We start from the raw sequence: 16,050 nt of genomic DNA on the forward strand, positions 1-16,050 counted from the left end.
GACACCCACTGGCTTTTTGACTCTGATGCTGATCTTGCTTCTGACTTACTTTCTGTCCCTGCTGAGTCTTTTTGTTGCTGACCTGTCTAGCCAGACTATCCTTCCCTCCTTTAGAACTGTATTAACTGGCCCGACATTTCCCTGTAAGCGAACACACTGATTCCCTAGATTGGCGCTCGCTTACCGAGCCTATATATGGCTAGTTGATTGTTTAGCAACACTACATATATGTTGCAGGGAAATCAGGGATCCCTAAGGGATCCCTGGAAATGATAAAATGACCATGCCATTAGATAATTTCCCTGAAGAAAGTCTGGGATTTGATCAAATCCCTGAACCGTTTCTGGGAAATGATCAAATGAACTAGTCAGGAGTCGCCCAGCTCTATGGATGGGGGAGCAGGAGGGCCAAGATGGTGCCGGCCTCCCGGCAGGGACTGGGCTTAGAGTGCTGATCCAAGAGATGGGGTGCCAGCACGGCATGTGAGCTTTCACTCCCGTTGTCCTCACAGTCAGCATGTGGGTACTTTTCTCTGCAGAAGCTTGCGCAGCGTAGGCATAGGTCCCTGTTTGATCTGAAGCTCTCCATGAGAGGTTAAGTAATGCTGCGGCAACTTGTTCATTTGATCATTTTCCTGAAAAGTTTCAGAGATTTGATCAAATCCTTAACTTAGCAGGGAACACAGGGAAAAGACTGCAGGATAACGGGGTAGAATAGGTAAGTATAAACTTTCAAAAAGAGTCAGTGGAGCCTCAATTATGAGTCTCGAAACATAGGACTAGCCAGATATCCCTCCAGAGAAGGGCCCAGTCAAGGGGTGGCTCCTGTAGGACCACCAAAGCCAACACATTAAGTGGCTCTTTAAGTCAATATCCAACTCAATTTACGAGTCTAAGGATATGGGAAAAAAGCCAGATGAAGTATACACTTTATTAATTTTTTCACCGTTATCAGCCGTCAGCCATGCACCACTACACGCATAACATGTTTAACAGTGGTGCTGGTGAAGATTAGAGCTTCATATCCCTGTCCCCTACATTACACTATAGTGTTATAGGGCATATCACAGGATGCCCGGGATCCACAGACTAAAGTCTGTGCATTCATGTCACAGGTAGTGTACACGTGCCAGCCTACAGCATGAAGAGATGATGGGACAGTAATTGCCTTGGGTCAACTACAGGATGCAGTGAAGAGAATAAGTGACAACAGGGAACAAAGATGTCGTTGTCATTCAATGAACTCTCAAAGTTTTGCTATGTACTGCTGTGGGCACATGGGATTATAGATTACGCAAGACAATAAATGCTATAAACACGAAATAGGTGAAAAAGTTAAAGGGGTAGTGCAGTGCTCAACATTTATTCACTAAATAACACACATTACAAAGTTATACAACTTTGTAATGTGTGTTATTTAAGTGAATGGCCCTCTTCTAATTACTGTTGACCCAGGTAAGCATAGTTATGCTCAGCCAATCGCGGCTGAGCAGCTGATGACACGCTGGAGGGGGGCCGGCATTAGGGAGGGCTGGAGCGGTCCGTCTGGCCTACTGAAGATGACACAAACGACTCAAGATGGTGGCCAGGGTCAACAGTGATTATGTGAGTATAATGCACCACACTTCCGGAGGTGGGGGGAACACAGGGAAAGGTGGCCATTCACTTAAATAACACACATTACAAAGTTGTATAACTTTGTAGAAACATAGAAACATAAAAGATTGTCGGCAGAAAAAGACCACTGAGTCCATCTAGTCTGCCCTTTTAGTATTTTCTTTCTTATTATCTTAGGATAGATATATGTTTATCCCAGGCGTGTTTAAATTCTGTTATTGTAGATTTAAAAACCACCTCTGCTGGAAGTTTGTTCCAGGTATCTACTACTCTTTCAGTAAAATAATATTTTCTCACATTGCTTCTGATCTTTCCCCCAACTAACCTCTCACTGTGTCCTCTTGTTCTTGAGCTCAGTTTTTTTTTACTAAAAACACTCCCCTCCTGAACCTCATTTAGTCCTTTAACATACTTAAAGGTTTCAATCATGTCTCCCCTTTCCCTTCTTTCCTCCAGACTATACAGATTCAAATCCTTAAGTCTTTCCTGATATGGTTTATGCCTCACACCCTCCACCATTTTTGTAGCCCGTCTTTGGACCCGTTCTATTTTATCAATGTCCTTTTGTAGATGAGGTCTCCAGAACTGGACACAGTATTCCAGATGTGGCCTCACCAGAGCTCTATACAGCGGGATCACAATCTCCCTCTTCCTACTGGTTATACCTCTAGCTATACACCCCAGCATACGATTTGCTTTCCCTACTGCCTGGTTGCACTGGTGACTCATTTTAAGGCTGTCAGAAATCACTGCCCCTAAATCATTCTCTTCTGAAGTCTTTTCCAACACAGAACTGCCGATGTGATACTTGGATAGAGGATTCTTCCTCCCCAAGTGCATTATTTTACATTTGGAAACGTTGAACTTCAATTTCCACTGTTTGGACCACTTATCTAGCAAAGCTAAATCATTTTCCATATTACTGACACCTCCAGGAATATCCACCCTATTGCACACTTTTGTGTCATCAGCAAACAGACAAACTTTACCTACCAAACCTTCTCCGATGTCACTTACAAACATATTAAAAAGAATAGGACCCAGAACAGACCCTTGTGGCACACCACTTGTAACCAGTCTCTGCTCGGAATATACACCATTAACAACAACCCTCTGATCCTTCAGCCAACCACAAATCCACTGAACTATCCAGGGATTAAGTCCAATTTTCTCCAACTTCTCTATCAGCTCTTTATGGGGAACTGTATCAAAAGCTTTGCTGAAGTCCAGATAGGCGATATCCACAGCACCACCTTCATCCAGCACTTTTGTAGCATAATCAAAGAAATCAATGAGATTAGTCTGACATGATCGGCCCGCAGTAAAGCCATGCTGGTTTGGATCCATCAAATTGCTGATTCTTAGGTGATCCATTATCTTATTTTTAGAAGAGTTTCTATCATTTTCACTACTACAGATGTCAGGCTGACTTACCTGTAGTTACTGGGCTCTACTCCCCTTCTTGTGGATTGGTATAACATTGGCCGTTCTCCAATCATCGGGGACATCTCCTGTTAGCAGGGATTGGTTATACAGATCTGTCAGGGGGGCAGCAATCACAGATCCGAGTTCTTTAAGAACCCTGGGATGGACGCCATCTGGGCCCATCGCCTTATTCAGCTTTAAACGGGCAAGTTCCTCTGCAACTGCTATTATAATGTGTGTTATTTAGTGAATAAATGTCGAGCACCGCACTACCCCTTTAAACCAATGCCATAATTATTAAAACTTAAAAAACAAAACAAGGAACCATTGGGGGGATTGGGGAGGGGGGATCCTGGTTGGGGGGGGGTAGGGTAATCAATCACAGATCAAAGTGTTTTAAGAACCCTGGGTGGACACCTTCTGGACCCATCGCCTTATTTAACTTCAACCCCTTAGCGACCCATGACGTACCTGGTACATCATGGTGCCGTCAGGACCCCGCTCTGAACGGCACCGCTCCCGGCTGATATGTGCAGCCGGGGAGCGCCTCTATTAGCTGGCGCGGGTCCTGTTGCCGCGCCGGTTAATTAAGCACTTTAATGCAGCTGTCAAACCTGACAGCTGCATTGAAGGGCTTCAGACCTAACGTCCCTGGTGCCCGAGCCTTAGCGTCGCAATGACGCTGATCCCGGCTCGGCAGTAGATTGCTGTTGCCTGCAGCAGGCCAAAGCAATCTATGACCGATCTAATCGATCTTTGCTGTGTATATACACAGCATTGATCTTTTTGAGAGATCAGTGCTGTGTATATACAAGTCCCCCAGGGGGACTTCTAGTTTATGTAAAAAAAAAAAAGTGTTTTTATTAATAAAAAATCCCCTCCCCCTAATAAAAGTCCAAATCACCCCCCTTTTCCCATTTTATAAATATAAATTAATAAATAAAAAATAAATAAACATATTTGGTATCGCCGCGCACGTAATCGCCTGAACTATTAAATTATCACATTCCTGATCTCGCACGGTAAACGGCGTCAGCGCCAAAAAAATTCCAAAGTGCAAAATTGCGCATTTTTGGTCACATCCAGAAAAAGCGTAATAAAAAGTGATCAAAAAGTCGTATATGCGCAATCAAGGTACCGATAGAAAAAACACATCATGGTGCAAAAAATGACACCTGACATAGCCCCATAGACCAGAGCTTCTCAAACTTTTTCTACTGGAGCCTCACCCAACAGACCAAGGCAATGCCTGGGCCTCACCACACTGACCAGGAGGATGCCGGGGCCTCACTATCTGTGGTGAAAATCCATTTAAAAGCTGAAAATAATGCTAGGGCTAGCTTTCACCCATCTCCCAAGCTCTATATACTAATAAAGCAAGTACAAAAAAAATTAATAATTTAGCTAAAAACTGTGCAGATCATAGTTGCTATGGAAAAACTGGCTCCTCAGCTGGGCCGCACCAACAACTAGGGGGCGCCTCACTGGTTAGGCCCGCCTCACAGTTTGAGAAGCACTGCCATAGACCAAAGGATAAAAGCGCTATAAGCCTGGGAATGGAGCGATTTTAAGGAACGTATATTTGTTAACAATGGTTTGAATTTTTTAAATCACATAATATAAAAGTTATACATGTTACATATCATTGTAATCGTAACAACTTGAGGAACATGCATAACAAGTCAGTTTTACCATAGGGCAAACGGCGTGAATGCAAAACTCCCCGAAATCAAAACAAATTAGTTTTTTTTTTCAATTTGACAGCGCAAATGATTTTTTTTCCTGTTTCGCAGCATATTTTATGGAAAAATAATGCCTGTCATTGCAAAGTACAATTGGTTTCGCAAAAAAATAAGCGCTCATATACGTCTCTAGGTGAAAAAATGCAAGCACTATGGACTTTTAAACATAAAATGGAAAAAGCAAAAGCGTAAAAACGAAAATTGGCTTTGACCTTAAGGGGTTAAACGTACAAGTTCCTCTGCAACTTCAGCCTCTGAAAATACTGGAGCTGAACCCATACAACTGGAGACAAGGCTAAGTCCAACCATCCTGTGATTGTGAGGCCCTTTCTGAAAACACTGAGCAGAAGTTACTATTCAAATGGTCAGCGACCGCCTTATCTCTCCCAATAAATGTATACCTGAGACATTTATGACGTATCAACAGTATATGCACTAAATGTCTGGTGTGAGCTCCGCTTGAAGGACTTTCACTTATTGGGAGAATGGGGGTTGACTGCTACCTCATTTGGCGATGTAATAACAAGGGGGCAGGGTGGCTATGCATTCTATCTTCATTGTTGTTTATAGGAGCTACAGAAAGAGCTCCTCTTTATATTGCATCCTCTTTAAACTATAATAGAGAGTGCCACAGTTGCACACAGCTATGTTATTACCACTGAACAGTAAAGTCCTCAAATATGGGTCCCATAGATATCTATGGGCTGCACAGAACAGTGTCAGGGGCAGTCGGTTGTACATCTGTAACGGAAGGGCTACAGTGTGATGTGAATGTGATCATACAGTTCAGTATAACAGGGTATACATGTTCAGTTGTGCTTTTCAAGTAGGACTAACTTTAGCAGCTCTCTCCCCTTGTGATTTAAAGGGTTTATTTTCTCGACATGGAGCTGATTGTTAATGATAATGCTCGCCTGTAAATAGCCTCATTCGTAAGTGTTCTTGTGCTGGTAGTGACCTTTTAGCACTAAAGCCAATAATTACAGCAGATTTCTCAAAGTAAAGCTCAGACAGACACCCGCTAAGATCCCGAGGCACAAAACGACTCACAGGACGCTCACATTGTTTAATAAATAACTGTTTACCTGCCCCCTAGAAATATCCAAATTATAAACCCCCTTACTACATGATGTATACTGAGAAGAGTCAAGAGAAGTCTATTTATACCTGATGACTAATTGCGTACTGTGTGGAGAGTATGTATCGGTTAATACAGTTCAGCTCCATGTATGTAAGGTAAAATATATTATACAAAATACGATAACGTAGGTGCAATTTCAAGCAGGAAAGCAGGTATAGATGAGTACATGGCAAGTATGGGCAGGTGGCGGGTACACTATTGAAGGGGGGCTGCTTAGTAGAGCTAGTCTGCTGAGCCATTCGCTTTAAGATTTTCACATGGATAGAAAGGCGCCGACACAGTCCCTTTTTTTAACCGTGGCCAGTTCTTACGTACTATGCCATTCTATTCTCGGGCACCGCCCCGGGCTGAAGCATCGGAGGTGGGCCGGCCCACCTCCAGTGCTTCACCCCTGGGCAGTGCTCAAGAATGGAGCAGCGCCATATGCGGGAAGGGCCACGGTTCAAAAAAAGGACTGCTGGTACATTCGCTTTAAAGAATCAATACAGGGTTTTTTTTATTATTATTATTTTCCTGCTTACACAGTACAGCATAGTATACTTGTTAGGAATGTATGATCAGGGTGAATAGGTAGGGTAGACCAGACCCTAGTACTAGGCCCCCCAAATGTCCCTACTTACTTGCCCATCCAATCCTAGGTCGGCGGTGACAACTGGTCGAGTTTCCCTTCCTACACCGAAGTGCACACTCAGACAGGACAAACAAACATCAAAAAATGGTTATACAGAAATGGGTCTGAAAACCAAGCAGGAAAATACAGTATCAAATCAGTAAAGAAACGAGGATGGTCAAAAAAGAGCACACAAAAGGTCATAAAATAGTAATCCAGATAAACACAATCCAATTCCAAAATAGACTTAAGCACTGAGCAGAAGGCCAGAGACATTCTTATGTGGAGTCCCAGTCCAGGGCATGATTGGACCAGTCCACTGACATCCAGACCACACAGATCGCAGACTGGTAAGGAAGGAATATGAGTAGTGAATGAACTGTCAGTCCCAACTAGCTTAACCATCTGCAGCCCAGAACAAAGTCAGCAGGAGAAATAGATGGGTGTGGTGGATTCCAATTAACACAGCAAAGAGTGAAATAAAGCAGTGCTTCACTTCGTTGAGATCAGTGATTCGCTTATCTCTAGTGACAGCCATCTCAGACTTAATCAATTATGTGGCGATAGATGATGGAAACTATTACCAATGATTTAAATGCCCCTACAAAAGATATGATCACCTGACGATTGAGAGATTTCTTTTTCATCGGCTGATCGTTGCATCAACAGTGAGCATTCCTGCCTTATTCATCTGCGGTGCCCCCACAGGTAAAATGAAGCATTATTCCGTTGGAATGAGTGGACTGTCCTTATATAGATATGTCAAGTCCTCCACGGGGGAATTTTTTTCTCCAGAGTGCCCATTTCTCAGAGTACCCCCATTAAAGGGGTACTCTGGAGAAAAAAAAGTCAACTCAACTGGTGTCAGAATGTTACACAAATTTGTAAATTACTTCTGTTTAAAAATCTCAAGTCTTCCAGTACTTATGAGCTGCTGTATGCCCTGCAGGAAGTGATATATTCTCTCCAGTCTGACACAGTGCTCTCTGCTGCCACCTCTGTCCATGTCAGGAACTATTCAGAAAATGAAAGTTTTTTTTAATGGTAATTTGCTACTGTTCTGGACAGTTCCTGTCAGGGACAGATGCAGAGTCTCAGAGCGGATGTTCCACTGCTGTTTGTAGCAAGTGTAGGTCGGTACTAATGTATCTCAATGTTCTGGGATGGAAGGCAGTAGTTTGAGCTCCCACCACTTGGTGCCACTATGCCTTTTGCCTCACTTAGCACAGCTGAAGGGAAAAGTAACTAATTGGTTACCTGTGAACTTGTATTGCTTCATGTATTTTGCTGTCTATGCCACTGAGGTTCAACTGACTGGGAACCAATTTCTGCTTCTCATGAATATCTAGGACAACTGAGCTCACGCACATAATGAAGAGGACTACTTATTGTCCATGTTATTCAGAAGGATATCTCTGGATCAGCAGCACAGAATAATGTAAGAGACATTATCATTCTGTTCAGCTTTTCTGTCACTAGTTTATGCTACCCTAAAATAGGACAGCATAAACCTAAGTACTTATTTAGGGTCATCTCTAGGTTGTGTGCAGTTTGCAGGTTGCAGATCACACTCCCATATTATGAAACCATCTAAGCATGACAAGTTGCTATTACCCCAGAAGTATAAATAGAATGTACCTTGTAAACTGTGTGATTTGTTACATGTCCTGCATGTGGTACTGTGGATTAATGGCTGAATAGATAACAACTTACTAAAAAGGTTCCCCTCCCTGCTCCATTATGCAGAGCTCATGCAGTATAATCAGAGAACATATACAAGGCTATTAACTCTCTGTATATATTATCAATGCTATGCAGCAGTGCTGTAAAGGGACAGATCATAAATCTGCTCAGATTCATTGTTGGAGGCCATAGAGAAAGGAAACAACAGTATCTGGGATGGCCAAGGGCTGCTGCACTACATAATACATCTCAGCCTGGAAGCCTAATCCTTTTAAGGACTGATAAGTTGGCAGCTAAACGTGGAGCACGGATTTGCTGTTTATCAGAGATTACAGTAGTATCTTTTACGTCAAACGCGTGAGTCACGGTCTGCAGTACAATAGTGAGCTGGCTTTCTGGCACTACCGATACATTTTCTGCATCGCAATGAGTTCAGGAGCTTTCTTCTGTCGGAGCAGATTGTCAAGTAATTGCATGAAAACATCGAAAATGGCTGAGGATGAGACAACCGGTGTTAACAAAAGATGGAGTGTGGAGGCGTTCAATAAGAGAAACGACGGGCATTAAAACCTTGAGCTATTGCTGCGGTGGTTATCCACTTCCTTCTGTATTGTGTGACTGACCTGTGGGGATCCTAGGAAAACACTGCGAGAATCTCATAGGAAAAATGGCTTGGATTATGCTGCGTTGTATTGGGACTGAAGGATTTGGTAAAGAAACAGTAAATAATAAAAGGTTCATTTTGTAATATATTTTATTATATAAAAGACCCCTTTCTACACTTATCAGAATTCACTAATAAAATCCATACAAGATGCAGGAGACTTATGGTGCGTTTACACAGACAGATCTGTCAAATAAATCTGTCTGTGTAAACGCACCATAAGAGCAGGGCCGTATTAACAGCTGCTGCTACCCTAGGCACTAAACCTAAAGACGCCCCATCTTGGGGAGCCTGGGGGAAAGTGGTTTCGGCCACATACATTTCTGTTCATGTAAAAACATTGTCTGAATTGCGTTTTTCATGGTTTTTAACTATTTAAAACATAAACAAATTTCAACATTCAATCAATGATTAGAGCCGTCTGCATATTGTCTGAAGGAAATTCTCACCACAGGATTGGTAGATTGGTAGGCAACACCGCCACACCAGACCTGACCAATACCGCCATACTGTGACTGGAAAACACCGCCATACCAGACCTGACCAATACCACCATACTGTCGCTGAATAACACTGCCATACCAGACCTGACCAATACCGCCATACTGTCGCTGGATAACACTGCCATACCAGACCTGACCAATACCGCCATACTGTGGCTGGATAACACTGCCACACCAGATCTGACCAATACCGCCATACTGTGACTGGATAACACTGCCACACCAGACCTGACCAATACCGCCATACTGTGACTGGATAACACCGCCATACCAGACCTGACCACTACTGCCATACTCTGGCTGGATAACACCTCCATACTAGACCTGACCAATACCACCATACTGTGACTGGATAATACCGCCACACCAGACCTGACCTATACCGCCATACTGTGACTGGATAACACCGCCATACCAGACCTGACCAATACCACCATACTGTGACTGGATAACACCGCCATACCAGACCTGACCAATACCACCATACTGTGACTGGATAACACCGCCATACCAGACCTGACCTATACCTCCATACTGTGACTGGATAACACTGCCACACCAGATCTGACCAATACCGCCATACTGTGACTGCATAACACTGCCACACCAGACCTGACCAATACCACCATACTGTGACTGGATAACACTGCCATACCAGACCTGACCAATACCACCATACTGTGACTGGATAACACCACCATACCAGACCTGACCAATACCACCATACTGTGACTGGATAACACCGCCATACCAGACCTGACCAATACCACCATACTGTGACTGGATAACACCGCCATACCAGACCTGACCAATACCACCATACTGTGACTGGATAATTCTTCCATACCAGACCTGACCAATACCGCCATACTGTGACTGCATAACACCGCCACACCAGACCTGAACAATTCTACCATACTGTGACTGGATAACACCGCCACACCAGACCTGAACAATTCCACCATACCCCCCTCCTCCCCCCTTTAAAAAGACACCAGATTTACTGGCAAGACTTAAAAGGATGTGAGAGGCTAAACAAACTAACAAAAAAAAAGTTGTTTCCTTCCCCTTGTTCCCTGGTGCTGCCCCCCTGCAAGATGCTGCCCTAGGCACGGACCACGGGTGCCTAGTGGTAAATACGGCCCTGACTAGGGGCCCTATTACACGAAGAGTTTATTGGCCAATTACCAACCGTTCCATTCGATAATCATTTGTTGTAATAGGACACGCATAATGTCCGCTGAACATGATCCTGCAACATGCTGAAACCAAATGATCAGCACAGCAATGGTCTGTGTAATAGGAGTGGTGGCAGCAGAACGCCTCTCTCTCCTATGGGTCACCCAGACGATATAAAGATCATCTGGGCAGCTCCCACGCAGCTCCCCGCGGGGCCCCCATGCGTGTATTAGCGCCAACAGCGAGCAGGGAATGGGGAGCAAGCAAGCGCTGTTCTGTTGGCGCTCGCTTCCCCCTCAACATCGGTCTGTGTAATACGGCTTTAAGGGTCCTAATAGACAAAGAAATTTTTGTGAAGGACCTGAAATCATTCACCAAAATACATGGAACGATAGTCGTTCTGATAATACTCTAGTGTATGAATGATTGTAATTACGAACGAGCGATGTGAACATACACCGAAAGATTAGTGGAAGTTTAGTGAACAGTTAACAGTGATTTTATGGTCAGCTCAAAATATACGATCAACGGCATACGAGCGATTTATCATTAGCCGTTTGATCATTGCCTGCCTACACATGGGAAGGTTATTGCTTAAGGTCAAACAATATGATTTTTCGCATGATAATCTTTCTGTGTAATAGGGCCCTTATCTAGAGGGAAGGAAGAGGAGGGAGCAGCTGGAGAGAGACAGAGACAGAGAGAGGCACAGACACGGATAGATGTGGCTGCTTCTAGTAAGTGTTCTCTCACTCCAGAGCTGGATGACCAGCAGCGGCATTTCTTATTACAATCAGAATTTGAACCCAAACAATCAGCATTTGAATCCTGCTGCCTAGAGAAGGTGGATGCAGCCCCAGCACTGTCTGGAAAATATGGATACAGCCTGTATCTATGTTTACCGGGCAGTCCTCGGGCTGCAATCACCTTCTCCAGGCAGCGGGTTTCAAATAATGCGCCAAATAATACTACTGCTTTTAATTGTATAGTGCCAACTGATTCCGCAGCACTTTATATATTTTGTCAATTTTGATCCCTGACCCCATTAGGGCTCACAATCTAAATTCAGAGGAAACCAGAGCACCCGGAGGAATCCTAAGCAAACATGGAGAGAACATACAAACTCTTTGCAGATTTGGGCTATGTTCACACTACGTATATTTCCGGCCGTAGTTTTTACGCGGCCGGAAATGTGCGGCTGAAACTATGGCCGTGGGAAAAAATAGACATGCGGCTGAAAACATACGGTCATTTACTTGGAAATCTGGTTCAACTAAAAATAACAAATAAAATCTTTAGAAAGTGATGGAAACACCTCTGGATGCATCTGGGAAAGCAGGGAAACAGTTTACATGAATTGCTATTACCGGGGTTTGCGATCCTCTGCAGTAATGCCGATGCCTCTCATGGTTAATATATTTAATTAATAAAACACATTTTCTTTGTAATAATGTCCCTTTCGTTGTTCAATAATTTAATTCTAACGATTCCATCATTGTGCAATTAAATATACTGTTAAAATAAATATATATATATAAATAAATGTATATTTATATATATATTTATTTTTTGACAGTATATTTAATTGCACAATGATGGATTCATTTAAATTAAATTATTGAACAACGAAACTGATTTTATTACAACAAAAATGTGTTTTATTCATTAAATATTAATTAGTACAGGAAGCTCCATTAAGCCGTTAATTCATATTCCCGGTAAATAGAGCATTCTGTACTAATCATCCCTTTACTTTAATTAAAACATCAAATGTTTCTTCTTATTATGTTATCACAATAGCATTATTAGAAGAAACATTTTGAATTATATGTGCGCTCAGCTGATTGGCTGATCGGCTCAGCGCACATATAAAGAGCCAGTCCGCAGTACAGTCACTTCATTGTGCTGTGGACCAGCGAAGAGGACACATCGGGACATCGGATGGTGAGTATAAAGATCTCCCCACCCCCTCCCCAGCACTGCACCCATCCCAGTAAGGAAGGGGGGTCACTTAACCCCTTCCTTGCTGGGATGGGTGCAGTCTGACATCAGTCTGGCCCCCAAGGGGTTAAGGGGGATGCAATACATCCTCCCTTAACCTCTTGGGGGCCAGACTGTAAGCAGCGATCTGTAAAGATGCTGCATACTCTAAGGTGCACAACACCGCTCACAACGATGGGTGTTGTGCTCCTGTTTGTGTTTTGTGTTTTTCTCCCTTTTTGTTTTTCAGATATCGGTATCCTGTGGATTACGTCGGATTCGATGGACTACGACGATGACCAGCGGTTGTTTGTTGTTTTTTTTTAATAAAATGGTCAATGAGGGGTGTGGGGGTGTTTTTATTTGAATAAAAAAAAATTTCACTTGTGTCTTGTCTTTATTTCTTTACTTTATAGACTTAGTAGTGGAAGCCGTCTAATAGACGGAATCCATTACTAAGTCGGGGCCTAGTGTTAGCCGGTATAAAATGGCTAACACTAGCCCCCCCATTATTACCCCAGTACCCAATGCAACCAGGGGTACTGGGAAGAGCCGGGTTCCAGTGGTCCAGGAGCGTCAAAATTGGCGCTCCTGGACTGGGGCGGCAGCAGGCTGGTAAGAATTAGGCTGGGGAGGGCCTAAACCAATGGCTCTTTCCACCCTGGTGTTACCAGGCTGCTGTTGCTTGGTTTTTAACCCGACTGGTTATAAAAATAGGGGGGACCCTATGCGGTTTTTTTAAAATAAATAATTAAAAAAAAAAAACGCATAGGGTCCCTCCTATTTTTATAACCAGCCGGGTTAAAAACTACTAAGTCTATAAAGTAAAGAAATAAAGACAAGACACAAGTGAAAATTTTTTTTTATTCAAATAAAAACACCCACACCCCTCATTGACCATTTTATAAAAAAAAAACACCAAACAGCCGCTGGTCATCGACGTAGTCCACGTAATCCGACGTAATCCACAGGATACCGATATCTGAAAAACAAAAAGGGAGAAACACACAAAAAACACACAAACAGGAGCACAACACCCATCATTGTGAGCGGTGTTGTGCACCTTAGAGTATGCAGCATCTTTACAGATCGCTGCTTAGTCTGGCCCCCAAGGGGTTAAGGGAGGATGTATTGCATCCCCCTTAACCCCTTGGGGGCCAGACTGATGTCAGACTGCACCCATCCCAGCAAGGAAGGGGTTAAGTGACCCCCCTTCCTTACTGGGACGGGTGCAGTGCTGGGGAGGGGGTGGGGAGAGCTTTATACTCACCATCCGATGTCCCGATGTGTCCTCTTCGCTGGTCCGCAGCACAATGAAGTCACTGTGCTGCGGACCGGCTCTTTATATGTGCGCTGAGCCGATCAGCCAATCAGCTGAGCGCACATATAATTCAAAATGTTTCTTCTAATAATGCTATTGTGATAACATAATTAGAAGAAACATTTGATGTTTTAATTAAAGTAAAGTGTTGATTAGTACAGAATGCTCTATTTACCGGGAATATGAATTAACGGCTTAATGGAGCTTCCTGTACTGATTAATATTTAATGAATAAAACACATTTTTGTTGTAATAAAATCAGTTTCGTTGTTCAATAATTTAATTTAAATGAATCCATCATTGTGCAATTAAATATACTGTCAAAAAATAAATTTATATATAAATATACATTTATTTATATATATATTTATTTTAACAGTATATTTAATTGCACAATGATGGATTCGTTAGAATTAAATTATTGAACAACGAAAGGGACTTTATTACAAAGAAAATGTGTTTTATTAATTTAATATATTAACTATTAGAGGCATCGGCATTATTGCCGGCTATTTTTTAAGTACTCCGTACGGACCGCCTGTCAATCCACGGCCGTGAATTTGCACAGTTCCGGCCGCAAACAATGGTCTTGTTAATTTTTTACGGGTCTGTTTACGATGGGGCCGTAGGCTCATACGTAGTGTGCACTGTGCAGCCGTATATCGTATACTTTCCAGCGTACGCATCAACCTCAAAACTACGGGCGAATATTCGCGGCTCGCACTACGGCCGTACATATACGTAGTGTGAACATAGCCTTGAGCTGCAAGGCTACAGTGCTAACCACAATGCCGCCATGCTGCCCACAGTGAGGTTGTTTTCTATACTTCAGGGTTCTGTATTTGGGGTGAATTTCTTCCTTCCTTTTCCATGTGGGGCGACATCAATAACTTGTTATTCTTTTATTTTATTTAAAAATGGGGAAAGTGTTATGTGCGTTTTTTTTGTCAGGGGGATTTTATATGGTTTGTAATTCTTTTTATTTTTATTTTTTATTTTTGTTGTTGTTGTCCACCTAGGGAATGTATACAAATAGTTTTGTACAGTACACTGCAATACTGTTATGTTGCAGTCCACTGTCATATTTATGCTATTCTAGTATAGCATCTGGCAGGCTGTATTAGGAGAACTAAGATGGCAGCCAAGGAGGGCTTGTTGTCATGACAACTTATAGTCTCCTCATCATTGTGGCACGGGCATCTAAGGGGTTTAATGAATGCCATCAAACCATTTCTGATACTGGTCTCGAAGTGTGGGTGTCTGCTGCAGAGAGATCCTGAACTGACCCTATACTAACACATTATTGGAGGTAAATTTAGCCTATCATTATAAAAAAGAAATCCAATTTTTTTTTTATGACTATACTATAGACTCACTTGTAATCTATATTTCATTAAATCTATAGTGATACTAAGAGTACATCATGGCATACACTAGAAGGGGCCAGATGCCCCTCTGCCACATGAGAAAACACCACTATTATAAATAGAAGATGGTAGGTGAGGTAAGTATAACAATATATTAGGGGCTGTTTGCTTTGTGTGGCTTGGGCTCTTGTATACAGTGCTCTGTGTCTTTTCTCTTTAATACTGTATTAGACAGTACACCGCTATTAACACAATCATCCTATTTTTATCTTTGAGGTTTGCAGTGTCAGTTCCCTGGAAGGTCATTGAGATTCCACAGTAAAGCGTGCCATATGGGATCAGGATGGAATAATGTACTTCCGGTATTTTCCTTGGCTCTCAGCAGATTGTTTACAGGCCAAACATAAAAAATGACTTGGACATTTCTTCCCAAGACAAAAAAGGGAGTAACTATACAGAGAGAAATGACTAAAATAGGGAAATTTCCACACAGTAAGTGAATAACTGACCTTTACATTGCTCTGACTGAAGGATTGTATATTTAATGTGTGGGAAAATCATGTGTCTCCCTAGGGACACGTCTAATTATATACTTAGTATATGTAGTACATAAAGAAATCAAATCTGCTGTATTTCCCATTGTTCCATAAATAAATAAATAAATATCTATTCTGTCTATCTATCTATCTGCTGTGTTTCCCTGAAAATAAGTGTGTTATATAAATTTTTGCTGTCGAAGATGCGCTAAGGGCCCTATTCCACCGGACGATTATCGTTAGCATAATCGTTAACGATTAACGATCTCAAACGACCGCTATT

The 16,050-nt window shown here is 42.5% G+C and overlaps 1 long non-coding RNA gene across 1 annotated transcript; it reads left to right on the forward strand.

Annotated features, from left to right (window-relative positions):
* Window positions 1-15,063: 15,063 nt before the first annotated feature.
* LOC138793472 (uncharacterized) lies at window positions 15,064-15,829 on the forward strand. The gene is made up of 3 exons (XR_011363275.1): window positions 15,064-15,173; window positions 15,270-15,368; window positions 15,508-15,829. It is a non-coding gene; the product is annotated as an uncharacterized lncRNA (long non-coding RNA).
* Window positions 15,830-16,050: the final 221 nt, after the last annotated feature.

This window comes from Dendropsophus ebraccatus, chromosome 5, assembly GCF_027789765.1.
Source record: "Dendropsophus ebraccatus isolate aDenEbr1 chromosome 5, aDenEbr1.pat, whole genome shotgun sequence".
In the NCBI taxonomy this organism is placed as follows: domain Eukaryota; kingdom Metazoa; phylum Chordata; class Amphibia; order Anura; family Hylidae; genus Dendropsophus; species Dendropsophus ebraccatus.